Source organism: Oratosquilla oratoria, chromosome 12, assembly GCF_046742065.1.
Source record: "Oratosquilla oratoria isolate Oo_2021 chromosome 12, ASM4674206v1, whole genome shotgun sequence".
Taxonomy (NCBI): Eukaryota; Metazoa; Arthropoda; class Malacostraca; order Stomatopoda; family Squillidae; genus Oratosquilla; species Oratosquilla oratoria.
In genome coordinates, this window is record NC_134788.1 from 67,347,281 (window position 1) to 67,365,067 (window position 17,787).

A 17,787-nucleotide genomic window follows, 5' to 3' on the forward strand; every position below is an offset into this window, starting at 1 on the left:
ATGCAAACAAGGTCATCATATTAAAACAACAGGACAGGACTTGCAGTAATGGATTTAAACTGGACAAATTTAGATTTAAGAAGGAAATAAGCAAGAATTGGTTTACTAATAGGGTAGTCAATAACATTAAAAAATAGACTTAGTAACCATGTAGTGAGCGCTGAAACTATCAGTTGTTTTAAGAAACGGTTAGACACCTTTATGGATGGGGATGACAGGTGGTGATGGATATGAAGCTGACTAGTGTAGGCCTTATGGTCTCTTGCAGTCTCCTTCATTCTTATGTTCCTATAACTAATTTTGCTAGGTGCCGAAGCGGAGCTCCGGTAGTTTTGAATTCTTGCCCAGTTCTTTGGTGATCTTAATTGGGAACTGATCAGGTTATAGATCTTGTTTGGTTTATTATGTGGTTTTTGTTTTTGGAGAGGTACATATGATTATATCAGGGGATGGTTGACTGCTTGTTCGTTGTGTTCAAGAGGTTGTCTGGTGGGTTTATTGCTGGGGTTAATTATGTTTAGGTGGGGGGGAGGTCCAAAAATTCTATGCCCTCTTTGATCTGCTGTTTTGTGTCAAGCCAGATTGGACGGTACGCGTCCAGATCATCTGCCAGTGTGTGGTTTGTTATCGAGTTTATAGGTTAGAGCTGCGGGATGTAACTTATTGGCCTAGATGTAGTTGGAGGGATACATATGTTTGTCATTGTTAAGGTTTTCTTTATACTTGAATTATGGCAATTGTCTAGTAACTCGTGTTTTGTTGAAGAAAGGTGTGCTGTTGTCTACTAACGTGGGTCCACCTTCGTTCCTTGTTTTGTTTTCTCTTATATTTGGTATAATCTGTGACTATATAACATTGACCTAGGTGGGATAATTCATTATGGAGCTGTACCAAAATAACTGCTCCAAGGATTGCCACTAGTACTTTTATTGCAAAGGCCACGATTGAAATACTCATCTATGTGGGTCATCATATGTTGCTTCAGAGTACTTTTTCATGGGGAAAACTTTACACAAAGGTTACCATGGAAAGGCTTCTCTCCTGCGTGGGTCGTCGTATGTTTACTGACTTGTCTATTTCTTGAAGAAGCTGCATCACACAGACTAGTTTTAGGACACTTTTGGGTTCCCTTTATATGAGCGAACCTGCAGTTTTCAGTGAAGCATTGGTAACTTGAAATTGAACATCTGCATAGTTTTAGGTGGTAGTTGAGGCATTTGGATCCGAGCTTGCATCCTCCTATTTCCGTATTTTATCAACTTTTGACAAGGCTTGGGTTGTAAAAAGGGAGAGTTCTTTCCACTGAGGCCATGTTTGAAGCGGTTCTTTCTACAGAATCTGCAAAGTTTGGTTTTTGTTTCTACTTGATGTATAGACCTCTGGGTGGTCTGGTTTTGAGTAGTAGACTATTCTGTGGCCTCATTGCACTTTGTTTCATAAGCAGCTCAGCTTTCTTCGACGTCAGGAGTCGGGAAGATTCTCTCTCAGACCCTGGGTGAGCATATTCCTGTTGATCTTCTTGGTGCTGTTGTGTGGCTCCGAGTTCATAGCTTAGCGACTGTTTTACGAACGCTTCTTATTCCACTATTGTCTTTTGTCCCTTCTTGATCCAGTTATTCTCGTCCTGCTTATATCCATGTGCGGAGCACTTTTCGCACGTGAATTTTCTGTTACGCTTAGAGAATCTCATTAACTGGTATGTGGGAAGTTTGCTATAGTCGTAGTGGATCCATCCAATGCAGTTGTCACAGCGGATGGTGTGACTCACGTGATCCTTACGACCACATTTACCACACTTAATTGCATTGTTTAGACTGTTGTGCACCGCCATATGTATCTACTCACTGCACTTTATTTTCACAACAACATTTTCTGTTTTATGTCCATAACACTTATTCTCTATTATTTTTTGTTTATTTCACTCGGTTAAGTGTAGTACACGAGTACAAACTCTCAGGTCTCTAGTCATTTATTCACCGTTTCGTATCGACGGGACTGATCCAGACAGGTTCTCTAACGACAGGCAATGATATCAGGGAGATAAAATTCAGGAAAAGTAATCGAGAATAGAAAGATACGAAGGAGGAGCAAAGAGCAGAGAGGAGTTTCTGTTCTGTTCTGTAAAATTGGGAAAAATATTCCCACGGGCTTTATGTGTGAGCCCGTTTGGAGGGTGATTTGACTTATGAGTGCGTGTGGGCCCAACCACACACACTCATACATTCACAAGATGTGCATACGTATATGAAATGCGTATGCACATCTCGGTGAATGCACCCTTCCTAACATTAGCTGTGTGTTCAGTGATGGTGGTGTATGTAGTAAGTGGTGTAATAAGATTTAGAAGAAGTGGGGGTGATTCAATATATGAGTGTGTGTGGCTTGGCCACGCCCACTCATACATTTACCGGATGTGCATACCTATGTTAAATATGTATGCACATCTCGGTGAATTCACCCTTCTTGACATGAACGGAGTACACAATAATGTAAGAAAAGTATTTAAAGGGGGGGCTGACACTCCACCAGCCGACGCAGTTCGTATACGCTTAAGTGGCTGTATAGGCGGCGCACAAGACCCTCAGATGTTGTCGGAGGCCCTCTTCTCAGAAAAGCAGTTGCGGGGCAATGCTTGAGGTAGTGGACAAGGGTGGCTTCAGGGTGGCGGCAATGTCGACATCTTCTCTCTTCTGGCGTGGAGTTGTTCTTGATTTGCCAGAAACAACGGTCCTCCAGCCGCAGACGGAAAAGCAGAGTTTCCACTTTTCTAGGTGTGGAGCGAGGAAGTACAAGGGGCTCGTAGTCTGTGACTGCCCTGTACCACCTCGCCCTCTCTGACACCTCTGCCTCCAGTCTGTGCTGAAGGAACCGTTGTACCTGGTTAAGAGCCCTGGTGCGTAGGCGCAACTGATTTCTGCTAAGAGGGACGACAACATCGACTTTGGGTCTTTGGCGCGCCGCTTCTGCTGCGGCGTCGGCTAACTCGTTACCTGGGACACCTACGTGGCTTGGCACCCAGTTGAGCGTAACACTCCTGCCTTGCTGATGCAGCTTCAGCAGGAGTGCTAGGATGGAGGTCAGTAGGCGTACATTGTCGCTGGGCTGTGTCGATTCTAAGCTGCCTAGCAGAGAATGTGAATCCGTGTGGATCACTACAGGACCAGCTCGAGATATTAGAGCATGCTCTAACGCTCCTTGGACCGCAATGGCCTCAGCTTGGAGAGTGGATGCGTGATCAGATACTCTCCTGCCGAAGGTCAAACCATCCGTCACGAAGGCAGCCCCCGCACTACGGGGCCTGTTGGGGTCTACGGAGCCATCCGTATAATAGACGGCCATTCCAGGTTCCGACAGTGCGCGGATGCCTTGTAGGGCCTGCGCTCGTACTCTTTCCTGGTCACATAACTCCTTCTTACTGTGAAGTTTGTGACAACGAAGGTTGCAGGTATCGACAGCCATGGTGGTGGGGGCTTGAACTCTGGGTGTGGAGAGTCCCTACCCTTCTCAAGGAGAACTCTGGTGAGCCTGAAGGAGTCGAGAAGTCCAGCCGCCTGTGATAGCCAGGTATCGGAGTGGATATGAGTACTCACCCGTCCCAGAGCTATCACATGGCTCTGACTTAGCTCTGTTATCCTGGGGCTCTGGACTATCTTGGCAAGAAAGTCGACCTCCAGCCTTCTGACCCGTGACGTTAATGAAGGCAATGAAGCCTCCATCTGGAGGTTAACAATCTTGGTCCAAGGTTGAGCTCCCAGGATAATCCTTGCTGCGGCATTTTGGCAAGGCTCCAGGGCTTCAAGCTTGGCAGTTGCCACATTTATGAGAGCTGGGGCAGCGTAGTCCACCAAACTGTGGACAGCTTGCACATAGAATGTGCGAAGGACCTGATGCGTGGCACCAAGTGCCTTCCCCGTCATTGCTCTCATAACTGTGGTTCTTGCCTTCAGCCTCTCCTTGAGATAGGCTAGTTCCTTCTGAAAGGTAAGCCTCTCACCATTCCAGACCCCCAGGTACTGATACTGGTGAACCCAGTCCAGCCTAAGGTCCTGGATGGTGAGGTGCTTCCCTTCTTTCTAGAGTCTCAATGCCATGGCCTTCGATTTTGTAGGGGGGATCTTTAACCCTAACCTGCAACATTCTGTCGCCACAATGCTTAACCCATTAAACTCCGATGACAAGATGTCTTGTCATTTGGCCAAATAAAACAAAAAATCATAAAACACCAAAATGTTTGATCAAACACCAGAAAAATATGACGTCAGTCCTCGCTTCGCTCGCGAGCGAAGCGAGGACTGGGCGTCATATTTTTCTGGTGTTTGATCAAACATTTTGGTGTTTTATGATTTTTTGTTTTATTTGGCCAAATGACAAGAATCTTGTCATCGGAGTTTAATGGGTTAAACAGCGTTGAGCCCTGTTGAAACACCGCCGTTTCCCAGTAATTATGAGCGCAAGGTCATCTGCATAGCAGATGACCTTGGACCCATGTGGTAGAGGTAGTTCCAGAATGTTGGAGACGAGCACATTGAACAGAGTGGGGCTGAGGACCCACCCCCGTGGAGTGCCATTCTCCAGCATTCTGGCCTCTGATATATGACCCTGAAAGCGTACTTTCGCAGACTGGTGACTGAGATAGTCAGCAATCCAAGATAGCAGCTTGCCTTTTACGCCCTTGCGAGCAAGGGTGTCTAATATCACAAGTGGACTGGCCAGCTCAAACGCCTTTTCCAAATCCAAAAAGACCACGATGGACGGTGTGCCACTGACAGCATTGAGGAGTGTTGCTATACTGTTTGCTGTGCCAGTGCCCTTGCAGTATGCATGGATATGCTCATGCATTGGGCCCAGTTTCCACAGCAGCCTGTTTAGCACCATCCTCTCAGCTGTCTTCCCCATGCAGCTTGTCAGGTTGATGGGGCGATAAGCACTAGGTTCCTTTGGCTTTGGAATTGGCGTTATGATTGCCGTCTTCCAGGCTGTTGGTAGCTTGCCAGTCCTCCAAGACGCGTTTATCACCCTTAGAAGTGCCTCGTCACCCGCTGGCCCAAGATGGGTCAGCATGGAATAGGTGAAGAGGTCTTCTCCAGGTGCCGTGTCAGAGCTGGTCTTGTGTGTGACCCGTAGCTCCTGAAGCGTAAAGCTAGCGTCAGTATCATCCGATTGACTCATCATGTCCTCGACACTGTGGCGCCTCATTCCTTGGAGGTCCTGCAGTGTGTCTCGAACACACTGCGGGAGTGAGGTGCTGCTGGAGCGAGAGACAAACTCCTGCACCAGTCGCTGCGCCTCAGCATCAGAGGCATGATGAGTGCGTCGTGGTTGAGTCCTGCCAGTAGCTTTACGGAGCTTAGACCACAGCTCTGCTAGGGAGGTGTGAGCGTTAAAACCCTCACACCATTCAAGAAATTAAGCTCTTCTGACATCTGCAGCTATGACGTGAGCGTCATGAACTGCAGCGCGCAAGTTGGCCAAATTGGTCTGAGTTCGGCGCCGTCGGAAAACACGCCTAAGCATGTTCACCCGATGGTTGGCCTCTCTCATCTCGGGGGTATAATACCAGCTGTTCTTATGTTCTCTGGGGGACTGGCGAGTCTTTGGGATGGCTCTGTTGGCAGCCCCCTGAACGGCTGCAGAAAAGTCAGCTTCTAACGTTTCCACGTCCTGTGGTAGAACGTAGGACGCTGCCCATTCTTCAACAGACCTCTCAAATACTGGCCAGTTTGCCAAAGCTGTCTTCCACCTGGGAACAGGTAATACAGCTGGTATGGGTGGTGTATCCCGTACGTGCAGAGAGACACCGAAGTGATCGCTAGTGACAATAGGATGCGCCTCCCAGGTTACCCTAGGGAGGAGAGTGGCCGTCGCCAAGGTCAGATCAAGTCGTCCACCTTGCACGTGCGTCGGGTTTCCATCATTCAACAACGCAATGTCAGGGCATTCATCTAATACGTAATTTAAGTGGCGCCCAGCGACATTGGGCCCATGGGGCGACATCAAGATATTATGATGGGCGTTGAAGTCCCCTCCTATGATGAGGAGCCTGTCCGCAGCAAGAGCACACACTTCTCCAAGGTCCAGTTCCGCTCTCTGGCCCCTGTATATGTTATAGATGGTGTATACTTCATGGGCTCGATGGAGTCGAACCGCAAGAACTTCCACACCATCCCTACATGATACACCTGTATGAGCAGAGAGGAGATGGAGAGGGAGAAGAGAGAGGAGGAAGCTTGGACGAGGAGAGAACAGGGAGGAGGAGGGAGGGAGGGAGTAGGAGGCTTGGGAGATGCAGTGGAAGCCTCTGTCGTTCATTGCCGTTTACTCGTCAGGCGAGGTGGGTCTGGGAGGAGGGGGAAAGGGGGTAGTTTGGTTTATGACCCTCAAACACTGGCACCCTTGTTCAAATTGTGAACATGCTCGGACCCATAGGACTAACTTAGACATTTCGATTCCTTATTTCCAAATTTGTTTTCCTTTTGAAGCTACTATCGGTCCAGCTAGTCACTGCATCTGTGAGCGATGTATAAATTATTCAATCACAAACCACTTAGTTACCTATCTCTTCCTTTGGTACCCCCCCCCCTCTTGCGTTATATAACAATAATAAAAACAACAATAACACGGGAACCACGCGGACACACATCCGTGCTACCGCGGCAGGGCACCTCAGGGTTAGGTAAACTTGGGATGTTCTTCGGGCAGCAAGGGTTCTCGCCCCTCAAGGTCAATCTGGTTCTTCGGGAGGGGGCTGCTGCGCTCTGGTTTCACCAACAAAACACACACACACACACACACACACACACACACACACACACACACACACACACACACACACACACACACACACACACACACACACACACACACTTACAACTTGCTAAGATCAATAAAAGTGGCATTTGCATACTTGGACGAGGACATGATAAAAAAGATATTGATTACATTGATAAGGCCTAGGCTAGAATATGCGGCGACATTGTGGTCACCCAGTACCAAAAAGAATATAAAGAAAATAGAAAGAATCCAGAGAGCAGCAACAAAAATGGCACCTGCACTTGCAAACTTATCATATGAAGAGAGATTGGCTAAACTGGAGTTACCGACATATAGATACACATGACCACCTTCCGGATTGGGATAATACAATTATAATAAATAAAGGTTCAACGAAGAAATTAAGGAAAACCATAGAAGCAGCCTATATTAATGCTAATAATAACATCAACCATAGAGATGGTTTTATATGCTTGGCAAGAGCTACAAGTTTATTGATAGTTGATGAAAACAAATGGACAAGTGTTCCGACCACGACGACCTTTCCTAGTCATCCTGTGAGATGATATGCCTATGTATAAGATATCCATGTTGTACTTTATTGTTAAGCTTTGTGATCAAGGCCCTAAGGGTCGAAACGTTAAGGCAGTAAAATTCTTCCATTATTCCTCGTATACTTCCTCCGCCTTCAGTTACACACACACACACACACACACACACACACACACACACACACACACACACACACACACACACACACACACACACACACACACACACACATATATATATATATATTATTTCTTTGTCGCGGCTCGTGCCGCTTAAATTCTTCTTATCGGCTTAAGAAACCTGCACAGCGAAGCTATAGCGATAATCCCATACCACACTCCTGGTCATATGGCCATTTCCCGAAGGTTGAGTGTGGTTTGAATTTTCCGCCAAAATCATCGGAAATTTAAAATTCCCGGCTCTGTGCAGGCATGCGCATTGTCGACCCCACCTCCCCCTCCCTATCCCCTCCCTTCTTACCCGGCTAGCTCGAGCCGGGCGTCGCGTCACTTCAATGAGAAATGAAGGCTTCGCCTGTGGGAGGAGGGAGGGACCCTAAATCTGTGCAGGTTTCTTAAGCCGATAAGAAGAATTTAAGCGGCACGAGCCGCGACAAAGAAATATCATCGGCTGAAAGAAACCTGCACAGCGAAACTATGCATGAGACGAGGACAGGTGGGAGGAGAGGTGAAGCCTGAATCAAATCGTTATTACGTGTGTCTTTCCTATGGGAGACTTATTCATTTTATCACTCAGTAGAGGGGAGAAAGAAACGTCAAGTACCCACGCCGAAGAATGTGACATGCACAACATTGCACTGTTCACACAATGCGTAAATTATACGAAATTTGTATCCTGTTCAACGGTTCCTGGCCCCTCCCCACTCCTCGGTCGCCCTTTGCCCCCTTCACTTTTTTTTTTTTTAGATGAGAGGGGTGGAGCCGTTTCCATGGCGACACATGGGACAGGGGCGACCGAGTGGTAGAGACACCGTGTCCCCAAGGGAGTCGTCGATGTCCAGTCCCTAGGTCCCGCACCCGCTCCACAGAGTGGGTGCGAAGAAACTCCAGCGATGCCACAAAGTCCCTGATGCTGTGGGCGTGCGGGGCATGGCCCGGGTCGGCTCTCTCCCAAAAAGCGGAAGGGCAGGTGCGCCCGGGACCTCGGGGTTAGGGGAATCCTAAATCTCGAGTTGTAGAAGAGATGATCCTCAGAAATCTCTTCCGTGTGGTCCACGTAGTCTTCGAACGCACGGACCGGGCGCAGTGGATGTGGGCGTCCTCCCTCCCGGAAGGATTGTATTCTGAGAGGGCCGATCATGTCGTCCGCTCGGCCGTTCCTGGCCAGGAATGTTGGTGATGGAGAGAGGGTTAGGGCCGAGCTGTCCTCCTCCAGTTTGGAGACGGACGGGTGGCGGGTGATTGCCGCCAGCTGTGAAGCCCTGTAGTCCGTAGTCAAGGAGAGCAGAAAGGCGACGCGTCGAGGAAAGTGTTCTTCCTCCATAATGGCCCTTTCGAACGCCAGGTACTGCAGAACACGATGCAAGGACCAGGCCAGGACCGGTTGATGTCTCGGCTCTCTCGAGGCGCTGATCCCCTTCATTAGGAGGGTTCACGCCCTCTGTGGCACTCGGATGTTCATGCCAAAGCGTAGCGGATCAGTGAGGGCTGTATAGTGAGGCAAGATAGTCGCCGGTGCCCTGTTGGTGGAGGTAGCCAGCCAAGTCAGGAAGTCCGGGACCATGCTGGCGGAGATGGTCACCATCGCGCGTCTCCGAAGGCAGTTCCGGAATCTCCGTCAGCAGGACCCACACTGCCGCACTGAGGACGGAAGGTGAGCTCTGAGCATCTTGTCTGCTGCCTCTGTAGAGAAGAGTTGGCTGAGAGCTCCCCGTAGAAACTCCAATTATCAAGTTGGAGTGACGCTTGGAGAGGCGCGGTAAGGCTGTTGGCTAGGCAGGCTGACCCCAGTAGAAGGGGAGAAGGGCCCCATCTCATTAGCTCCCCGAACCACGGCTGGGTTGGCCAGTAGGGAGCTATCAGGAGGACCTGACCCTTGAAGGATCTGAGGGTCTGCATCACCTTCAGGAGGACTAGTGTCGCTGGAGGAGGAAAATGAATACGTACCTCCAGCTGTTCCAGTCCTCCGTGAAGGCGTCTGGGCCTCCTGTGCGTGTCCTTTGGATGCAGGTGAGGTAAAGGGGGAGCTGGGTCGTGTTTGGGGAGGCAAACAGGTCCACCTCTGGGGTGCCGTAGCGGAGGGAGAACGACTCGAACACTTGTGGGCGTAGTTGCTACACTACGTAGATCTCTTGAAACCTGGATAGAGCGACCGGCGTAGGGCCCCCGACCGAAGCCAGGGACGCAACAAGCTGTGGAGTGCTGAGGGTATCGGCCCGGGCAGGTCACGCGGGAGAAGCAGTAGGCTCCTGTCGACCTCCCGTACCAGCCGTCGGCGCCCCAAGCGGCTCAGTGGAAGGGCCGGGGTCGCGAAGTTGAGGCAACCCCCCCCCCCGCCACCGAAGGAGGGAGGACGTGTGAGAGAAGCACGCTCTTTTGGCGCAGGGGAGCACCCGAAGGACGCTGACTGTGTCCCACTCAATCCCGAGCCCATAAAGTCTCTGTGTGGGAGCAAGGGCAGACCCGTCCCAGTCCACCCCGAACTCCACGTCCGCCAACACACTCAGAGCCACTGAGATGTCGGCCGATGCACCCTCCCCGGTGGGCAAATGCATCAACTAGCCGTCTAGGAACATGAGTGTGGAGACACTTGCTTCCGTCCAGCGTACGCCTACCACTCTCACTAGTTTCGTGAAGATCCTCGGGGTAAGCGAGAAACCGAAAGGGAGTATGCGAGGCCAAGTTCGTTTCCGAGCGACCTCGTCCGTGGGCGTTAGTCAAGAGGCTTCGTCCTGGGTGAAGACGTTCCCTGAGCGTCTCCCACGAAGACGGGCCTGGACCCTCGGTATGTATCCAACTCACCCCAAGTCTTCCCGCGGGAAGTCCTCGAAGCCCGTGGCGAGCGTCTTCATCCAATAGTGTGCTATGGCAATTTGTGACGTCTCATCACCCACAAGCGGACTTCTATATGTTTAATACCTAGTGACATCATGTGATTATACTGTGACGTCACCGGATTGATCATGGCGCCATAGGATCGTCTCGTGACGTCACAGGGACACAAATTGACGTCATAGGACTACATGGTGACGTCAATTTATCACATAATGACGTCATACCGTGACATCACTGAGTCACAGTGAGCGTTGAAATAAATTTTGACATGGTAAAATTCTGGACCATCATGACTGTAGATTAAATTAAGTTGAATAGGAAAAGTCATGTTCATTTCGACCTAAGTCACAGTGAGCGTCGAAATTAATTTTAACATGGTAAAATTCTCGACCATCATGACTGTAGATTAAATTAAGTTGAATAGGAAAAGTCATGTTCATGTTGACCTGAGTCACAGTGGGCGTTGAATTAGTTTAACATGGTAAAATTCTTGACCATCATGACTACAGATTAGCTTAAGTTGAATAGGAAAAGTCATGTTCATTTCGACCTAAGTCACAGTGAGCGTCGAAATTAATCTTAACATGGTAAAATTCTCGACCATCATGACTGTAGATTAAATTAAGTTGAATAGGAAAAGTCATGTTCATGTTGACCTGAGTCACAGTGGGCGTTGAATTAATTTAACATGGTAAAATTCTTGACCATCATGACTACAGATTAGCTTAAGTTGAATAGGAAAAGTCATGTTCATTTCGACCTAAGTCACAGTGAGCGTCGAAATTAATCTTAACATGGTAAAATTCTCGACCATCATGACTGTAGATTAAATTAAGTTGAATAGGAAAAGTCATGTTCATGTCGACCTGAGTCACAGTGGGCGTTGAATTAATTTAACATGGTAAAATTCTTGACCATCATGACTACAGATTAGCTTAGGTTGAATAGGAAAAGTCATGGACATTTCGACCTAAGTCACAGTGAGCGTCGAAATAAATTTTAACATGGTAAAATTCTCGACCATCATGACTGTAGATTAGCTCAAGTTGAATAGGAAAAGTCATGTCCATTTCCACCTGAGTCACGGTGAGCGTCGAAATTAATTTTAACATGGTAAAATTCTCGACCATCATGACTGTAGATTAGCTCATGTTGAATAGGAAAAGTCATGGTCATTTCGACCTGAGTCACAGTGAGCGTTGAAATTAATTTTAACATGGTAAAGTTCTTGACCATCATGACTATAGATTAGCTTAAGGTGAATAGGAAAAGTCATGACTGTAGATTAAATTAAGTTGAATAGGAAAAGTCATGTTCATGTCGACCTGAGTCACAGTGGGCGTTGAATTTATTTAACATGGTAAAATTCTTGACCATCATGACTACAGATTAGCTTAGGTTGAATAGGAAAAGTCATGGACATTTCGACCTAAGTCACAGTGAGCGTCGAAATCAATTTTAACATGGTAAAATTCTCGACCATCATGACTGTAGATTAGCTCAAGTTGAATAGGAAAAGTCATGTCCATTTCCACCTGAGTAACGGTGAGCGTCGAAATTAATTTTAACATGGTAAAATTCTCGACCATCATGACTGTAGATTAGCTCATGTTGAATAGGAAAAGTCATGGTCATTTCGACCTGAGTCACAGTGAGCGTTGAAATTAATTTTAACATGGTAAAGTTCTTGACCATCATGACTATAGATTAGCTTAAGGTGAATAGGAAAAGTCATGTCCATTTCGACCTGTTTTTTTTTTCCAAGGTCAAGGCATTTTATTTATGTAATACCTAGCACTTTGCGCCAACTTAAACTGTACTATTTAAAACTGATTTTCCTCTTCTCATTACACTAAATGATTGTAGTTTCTTTGAACTAATTTATACTCATTTTAACTAATACTAGACTCCCTAAGTCTAAAGTTATTTTGTTTTACTTGGGGGTGGAACATCAGGTAAGTCATCTTTAAACTCAAGCCAAGTGAAGTTGATAAGAGGTTGGCTGTGGCTCATGAGAAGGGCTGGGTGGTGATTTTTTTTTTAAGAAACCTGGAAGGAGGGTGGTGCCGTGAGGCGTTAGAAGACCATTGAAGCTCGGAGGTATGGGGCTGCCGAGGCCTGATGATCCTCGGGGAGCCACCCTCCGTATCATAAGACACGTCCCCTTGTCCTACAAGAGGCCCGGGTTCTTACCACGGACGACTTGAGGACGTATGGGGAACGGAGTACGAGTGGAAAAGGTCAAAGTCTACGCCTAGGGCCTGACAAAGAAAGTTATAAGGCGTTAAAGGACCATTATTGGTCGAAGGTATGGGGCTGCCGAGGCCTGATGACCCTCGGGGCGTCACCCTCCGTATCATAGGACACGTCCCCTTGTCCTCCGAGGGGCCCGGATTCTTACCACGGACGACTCGAAGACGTATGGGGAACGGATTACGAGTGGAAAAGGTCAAAGTCTACGCCTAGGGCCTCACAAAGGGAGCCATTAAGGCGTTAGAGGACCATTATTGGTCGGATGTATGGGGCTGCCGAGAGGCCTGATGACCCTCGGGGGCACCCCCTCCGTACCATAGGACACGTCCCCCTGTCTTCCGAGAGGCCCGGATTCTTACCGCGGACGACCCGAAGACGTATGGGGAACGGATTACGATCGTATAAGGTCAAAGTCTACGCCTAGGGCCTGACGAAGCAAGCTATGAGGCTGTTAGAGGACCGTTGATGACCGGAGTTTGGGGCTGCCGAGAGGCCTGATGACCCTGGGGGGCGCCACACTCCGTACCATAAGACACGTCCCCCTGTCTTCAAAGAGGCCCGGGTTCTTACCACGGACGGCCTGGAGACGGGGACGTATTGCGATCGTATATGGTCAAAGTCTACGCCTAGGGCCTGATACAACCCGTGAGGCAATAGAGGACCGATGATGGTCGGAGGTATGGCGCTGCCGAGAGGCCTGATGACCCTGGGGGGCGCCACACTCCGTACCATAAGACACGTCCCCCTGTCTTCAAAGAGGCCCGGGTTCTTACCACGGACGGCCTGGAGACGGACGTATTGCGATCGTATATGGTCAAAGTCTACGCCTAGGGCCTGAAACAAACCGTGAGGCAATAGAGGACCGATGATGGTCAGAGGTATGGCGCTGCCGAGAGGCCTGATGACCTTGGGGGGCGCCACACTCCGTACCATAAGACACGTCCCCTGTCCTCCGAGGGGACCCGGGTTGTTTACCAGGGACGGCTCGAAGACGGGGACGGATTGTGCTCGTATAAAATCAAAGTCGAAGAATGGGACAAACCAGCAGCCAAGCGGAAAGCGATAAAACTAACAGACGATTAACCAGCAGTAAACGGGACCGCCTGCTCCCATGTGGGCAGCGAGTTAACCACTCGGTCCCGTTTCCGCGATCTAAGTGACGCGACGCCCGGCTCGAGCTAGCCGGGTAAGAAGGGAGGGGATAGGGAGGGGGAGGTGGGGTCGACAATGCGCATGCCTGCACAGAGCCGGGAATTTTAAATTTCCGATGATTTTGGCGGAAAATTCAAACCACACTCAACCTTCGGGAAATGGCCATATGACCAGGAGTGTGGTATGGGATTATCGCTATAGCTTCGCTGTGCAGGTTTCTTTCAGCCGATAAATATATATATATATATATATATATATATATATATATATATATATATATATATATACATATATATACATATATATATTGTGTGTGAATGTGAATTATGTGGCGCGGACGGGCGGTTGGCACCCCTGATAGGGGTGGGGGGATCAAAGGGCGCGAGCGTTGGTACTCCGAGAGGGGGCAGTGCCAGCGTTGCCGTTTCGTGGAAATATCGCTTATGGTGACGGAATCTAGCGAGAGTTGGCAACTGGCGTGGATAATGTGGACGGATTTCTACACATTGTAGAAAAATATTTCCACATTTTCTATCTGCTTTGGGGCCTCTAGCTTATTGTATGCAAAGTTATGTTTAGTTAATGTTATACGTAAAATGGATTGCTGATAACCCAATTTTCCATTAAATACCTATATCTATAAACTAACAGTCGTAAAATTGCAATGATACAAGAGAAGGGTGTTATACGTAAAATGGATTGCTGATAACCCAACTTTCCATTAAATACCTATATCTATAAACTAAGTCGTAAAATTGCAATGATACAAGAGAAGGGTGTTATACGTAAAATGGATTGCTGATAACCCAACTTTCCATTAAATACCTATATCTATAAACTAATTCGTAAAATTGCAATGATACAAGAGAAGGGTGTTATACGTAAAATGGATTGCTGATAACCAAATTTTCCATTAAATACTTATTTACACTAACAGTCGTAAAATTGTAATGATACAAGAGAAGGATGTTATACGTAAGATGGATTGCTGATAACCAAAATTTCCATTAAAAACCTATTTACACTAACAGTCGTAAAATTGTAATAATACAAGAGAAGGGTGCTTAGCAGAGGAAGGTAACATGGTCAAGGTGTAAGTTTGTGAGGTCCAGTTATTCAGCTGAAAAGGAGCAGTATAACAACACGATGTCCAGCAGGGGGATCCCCCCGTCCTCGTAGAGGGGTGGTATTAGCGACCATTCTACTCGCATGCTTCATCGCCGAGCATAACCTTCCATTCAGTACAGCTGACCACTTAGTTGAATTAATGAAGATGAACTTTTCCGCCTATGTTCATTTCTAACACCAAAAAATGTTTTAGATATAAACACAAGAACAGCCCTACCTTCTCTCACAAATTTAGTTCAAGCAGTACCTCGCATTTACGATTTTGATGTCCAAATTCTAGACAATGAATGGAGGAACCTAGATTCCGTAACTTTGCCGCAAGACTTGGTACCCGACTGTAATATTTTAGAGTTCTATGAAAAACTAGGGAAAGTAACAGACGACGATGGCACACATCATTTTCAGTATCTGTGTTCCTTTATAATGCAGGTCTTGTCCCTACCAACTTGAAATGCTGATGCTGAGAGACTATTCTCAAAGTTGTCATTAATGAAAACAAAGACTAGGAACAGGATGCACTAATTTTAGTGTCAGAGGCTGTCAGGGAGAAAGGTACTTGTGTGAGCTTTAAGCCATCTCAGTTAATGATAAACTCCATACATTAACCATGTAATTGCATTCTCTCTCTCTCTCTCTCTCTCTCTCTCTCTCTCTCTCTCTCTCTCTCTCTCTCTCTCTCTCTCTCTATGAGAAAGTATATGTTCTTGTACTTTATAGTATAGATATATGCGTACATTTTCATCCCTCAAAAAGTATGCTCTAATACTTTGAGTATAAATATGTTGTGTGTATAATGTTTGTTGATTTGTGACTTGTGTATGTCCACTTGTGATTCCACCATCAGAAATTAAGTGTGTATTGTTTCATGTATTATTACGTCACCTGCTTATAATATAAAGTCTATATTTATAGCTTTCCCTGCGAATTTCTTTAAATCATTGGAGGCATAGTGTTGGAGCTACTTTGTGGTGATATTGCAGAAAACTTTCCTTTGTGTGTGTCACCGATCCCTCTATGTATTATTTATGTGTTTTCTTTCTCATCTAATGTTTACAGAACTCTGTTGGTGGCAATACTCCTATTCCACATTGTTGTGTGTGCCCGTTAAGCCGATAGAAATTCCGTCAATCACAAACATAGAATAGCTTAGTCACTGTTCAGTTTTCGATCAAAGAAAACGTGTGAAAAAGACAGGTGTGGTATTCCGGCAACGCTGGGCAGTGCCCGCGCATCGGCGTAGGTCGATAGTGCTAAGGAAGGACCGCGCGTGTGTGGGTGTGTGAATGTTCCAAGGAGGAGTAATGACCGACCCAGACGCAACCGAAGGAACGGGATCATCGACAACCAAGCAAGTAAGTACCACAAGCTATCTAGGCGCCGCCGAGATGACCGCACCCAACGAGCCGTTCAAAATGAACAGTATCACCCTAAGGCCGTTTGACGGCAATGGAGACGTCGCCGTGTGGCTTCCGAAGGCGGAGTTGGTCGCGGAGCTAACGGGAGTAAAGGACATGGCAAGTTACATCGCACTAAACTTAGAGAGCGTGGCCTTATCCGTCTACATGGAGATGACAACCAAAAATCGAGAGGACGTGAAAAAGGTGAAGGATAGGTTCCGGGAGGTTTTTGGTGAGAGCCCTTTTGACGCGTTCTGTAAGCTACAGCGAATGCGGTGGACAGGTGAACAGGTCGACGTGTTCGCCAATGACATCAGGAGACTGGCAGGCCTGGTTAATCTCGAAGGCAACAGCCTGGAGACGGTAGTGAGAATGGTTTTCGTGAATGGGTTTCCGGATTGTATATCGACTGGGCTGTAGGAAATGGATAATGCAGCGAAGGCGGAACTGGCCGAATTGATAGCCCGCGCCAGGCTCCTGACTAAGGCTAAGGATGGAGGGCTGGTGTGAGCCGTGGCTAGGGAAAAGCCACAAAAGAGGATGCAGGGTGTGGTGGGAGAGGGAACGCGGGCCGGAACAGCGGGTGGCAGGCATCTAGATGAACCGCCGAGAGAAAGGAAAACGGGAGAGCCCGGGGGTGACTACAACGGATCGCGGGGGCTGTCTCGGGTCCGCTGTTACGAGTGTCGGCGACTGGGTCACCTCGCGAGGGACTGTACAGAGATAGAACTCGCCTGCTACTTATGCAATCAGCCAGGGCATATGACCCGACATTACAATCAGGGAAACGGAAAGGTGAGGACACCGTTCAGCCGTATGCCGATCGTGGATATCTGGGTGAGAGGAAGACGCGCGAGGGCGCTGATATATTCAGGCTGTTCAACCACGATCGTGAGGACCGACGTAGTTCAAGAGTTCAGACAGAGAGATGTAGCCCTGACGACAGTCGACGGGAGGGAGACGAAGTGCGAAGTCGACCAGCAAAATAGATGTTGCCCAGTTAAGAAAGAATGGATGAAGAAAGAATTGCAAGGGGATGCTGGGAGTGGATGCCAGACGGAAGAAGGCCAAGAGGAAGACCGAGAAAGAGATGGAAAGAAAATGTTGAAGAAGCCCTCAGGAGACATGACTTGCCCAACATCGAATCTCTGAGGGAGGAAGGGGCCTTCCATGATAGAGCCAGATGGAGGAACATGCTGAGACCACTGACAGGCATGACGCCTACTACTGGGAGCTGAAGTAAGAAGTAGAGGGTATCTTGATACGACTAAGATTGCTCGTCATCAGAACGATTCTAGAGGGAATTGACGAGGTGGTGGGAATGGACGTAATTGCCCAGCTTGGAGAAGTCACGTTTATCGGTGGGCTCGTACGGATTGGAATGATGCAGGACTCGTAAGGGAGGATGGAGACCCGACCGAGGCCGGGTGTGGACGTAGGAGTGGCAATGGGAGCCACGGAGGGTGGTGCTGCCCCAAGGCTTGACCCTGTCGAGAGGGCGACACCATGCACGATTGAGT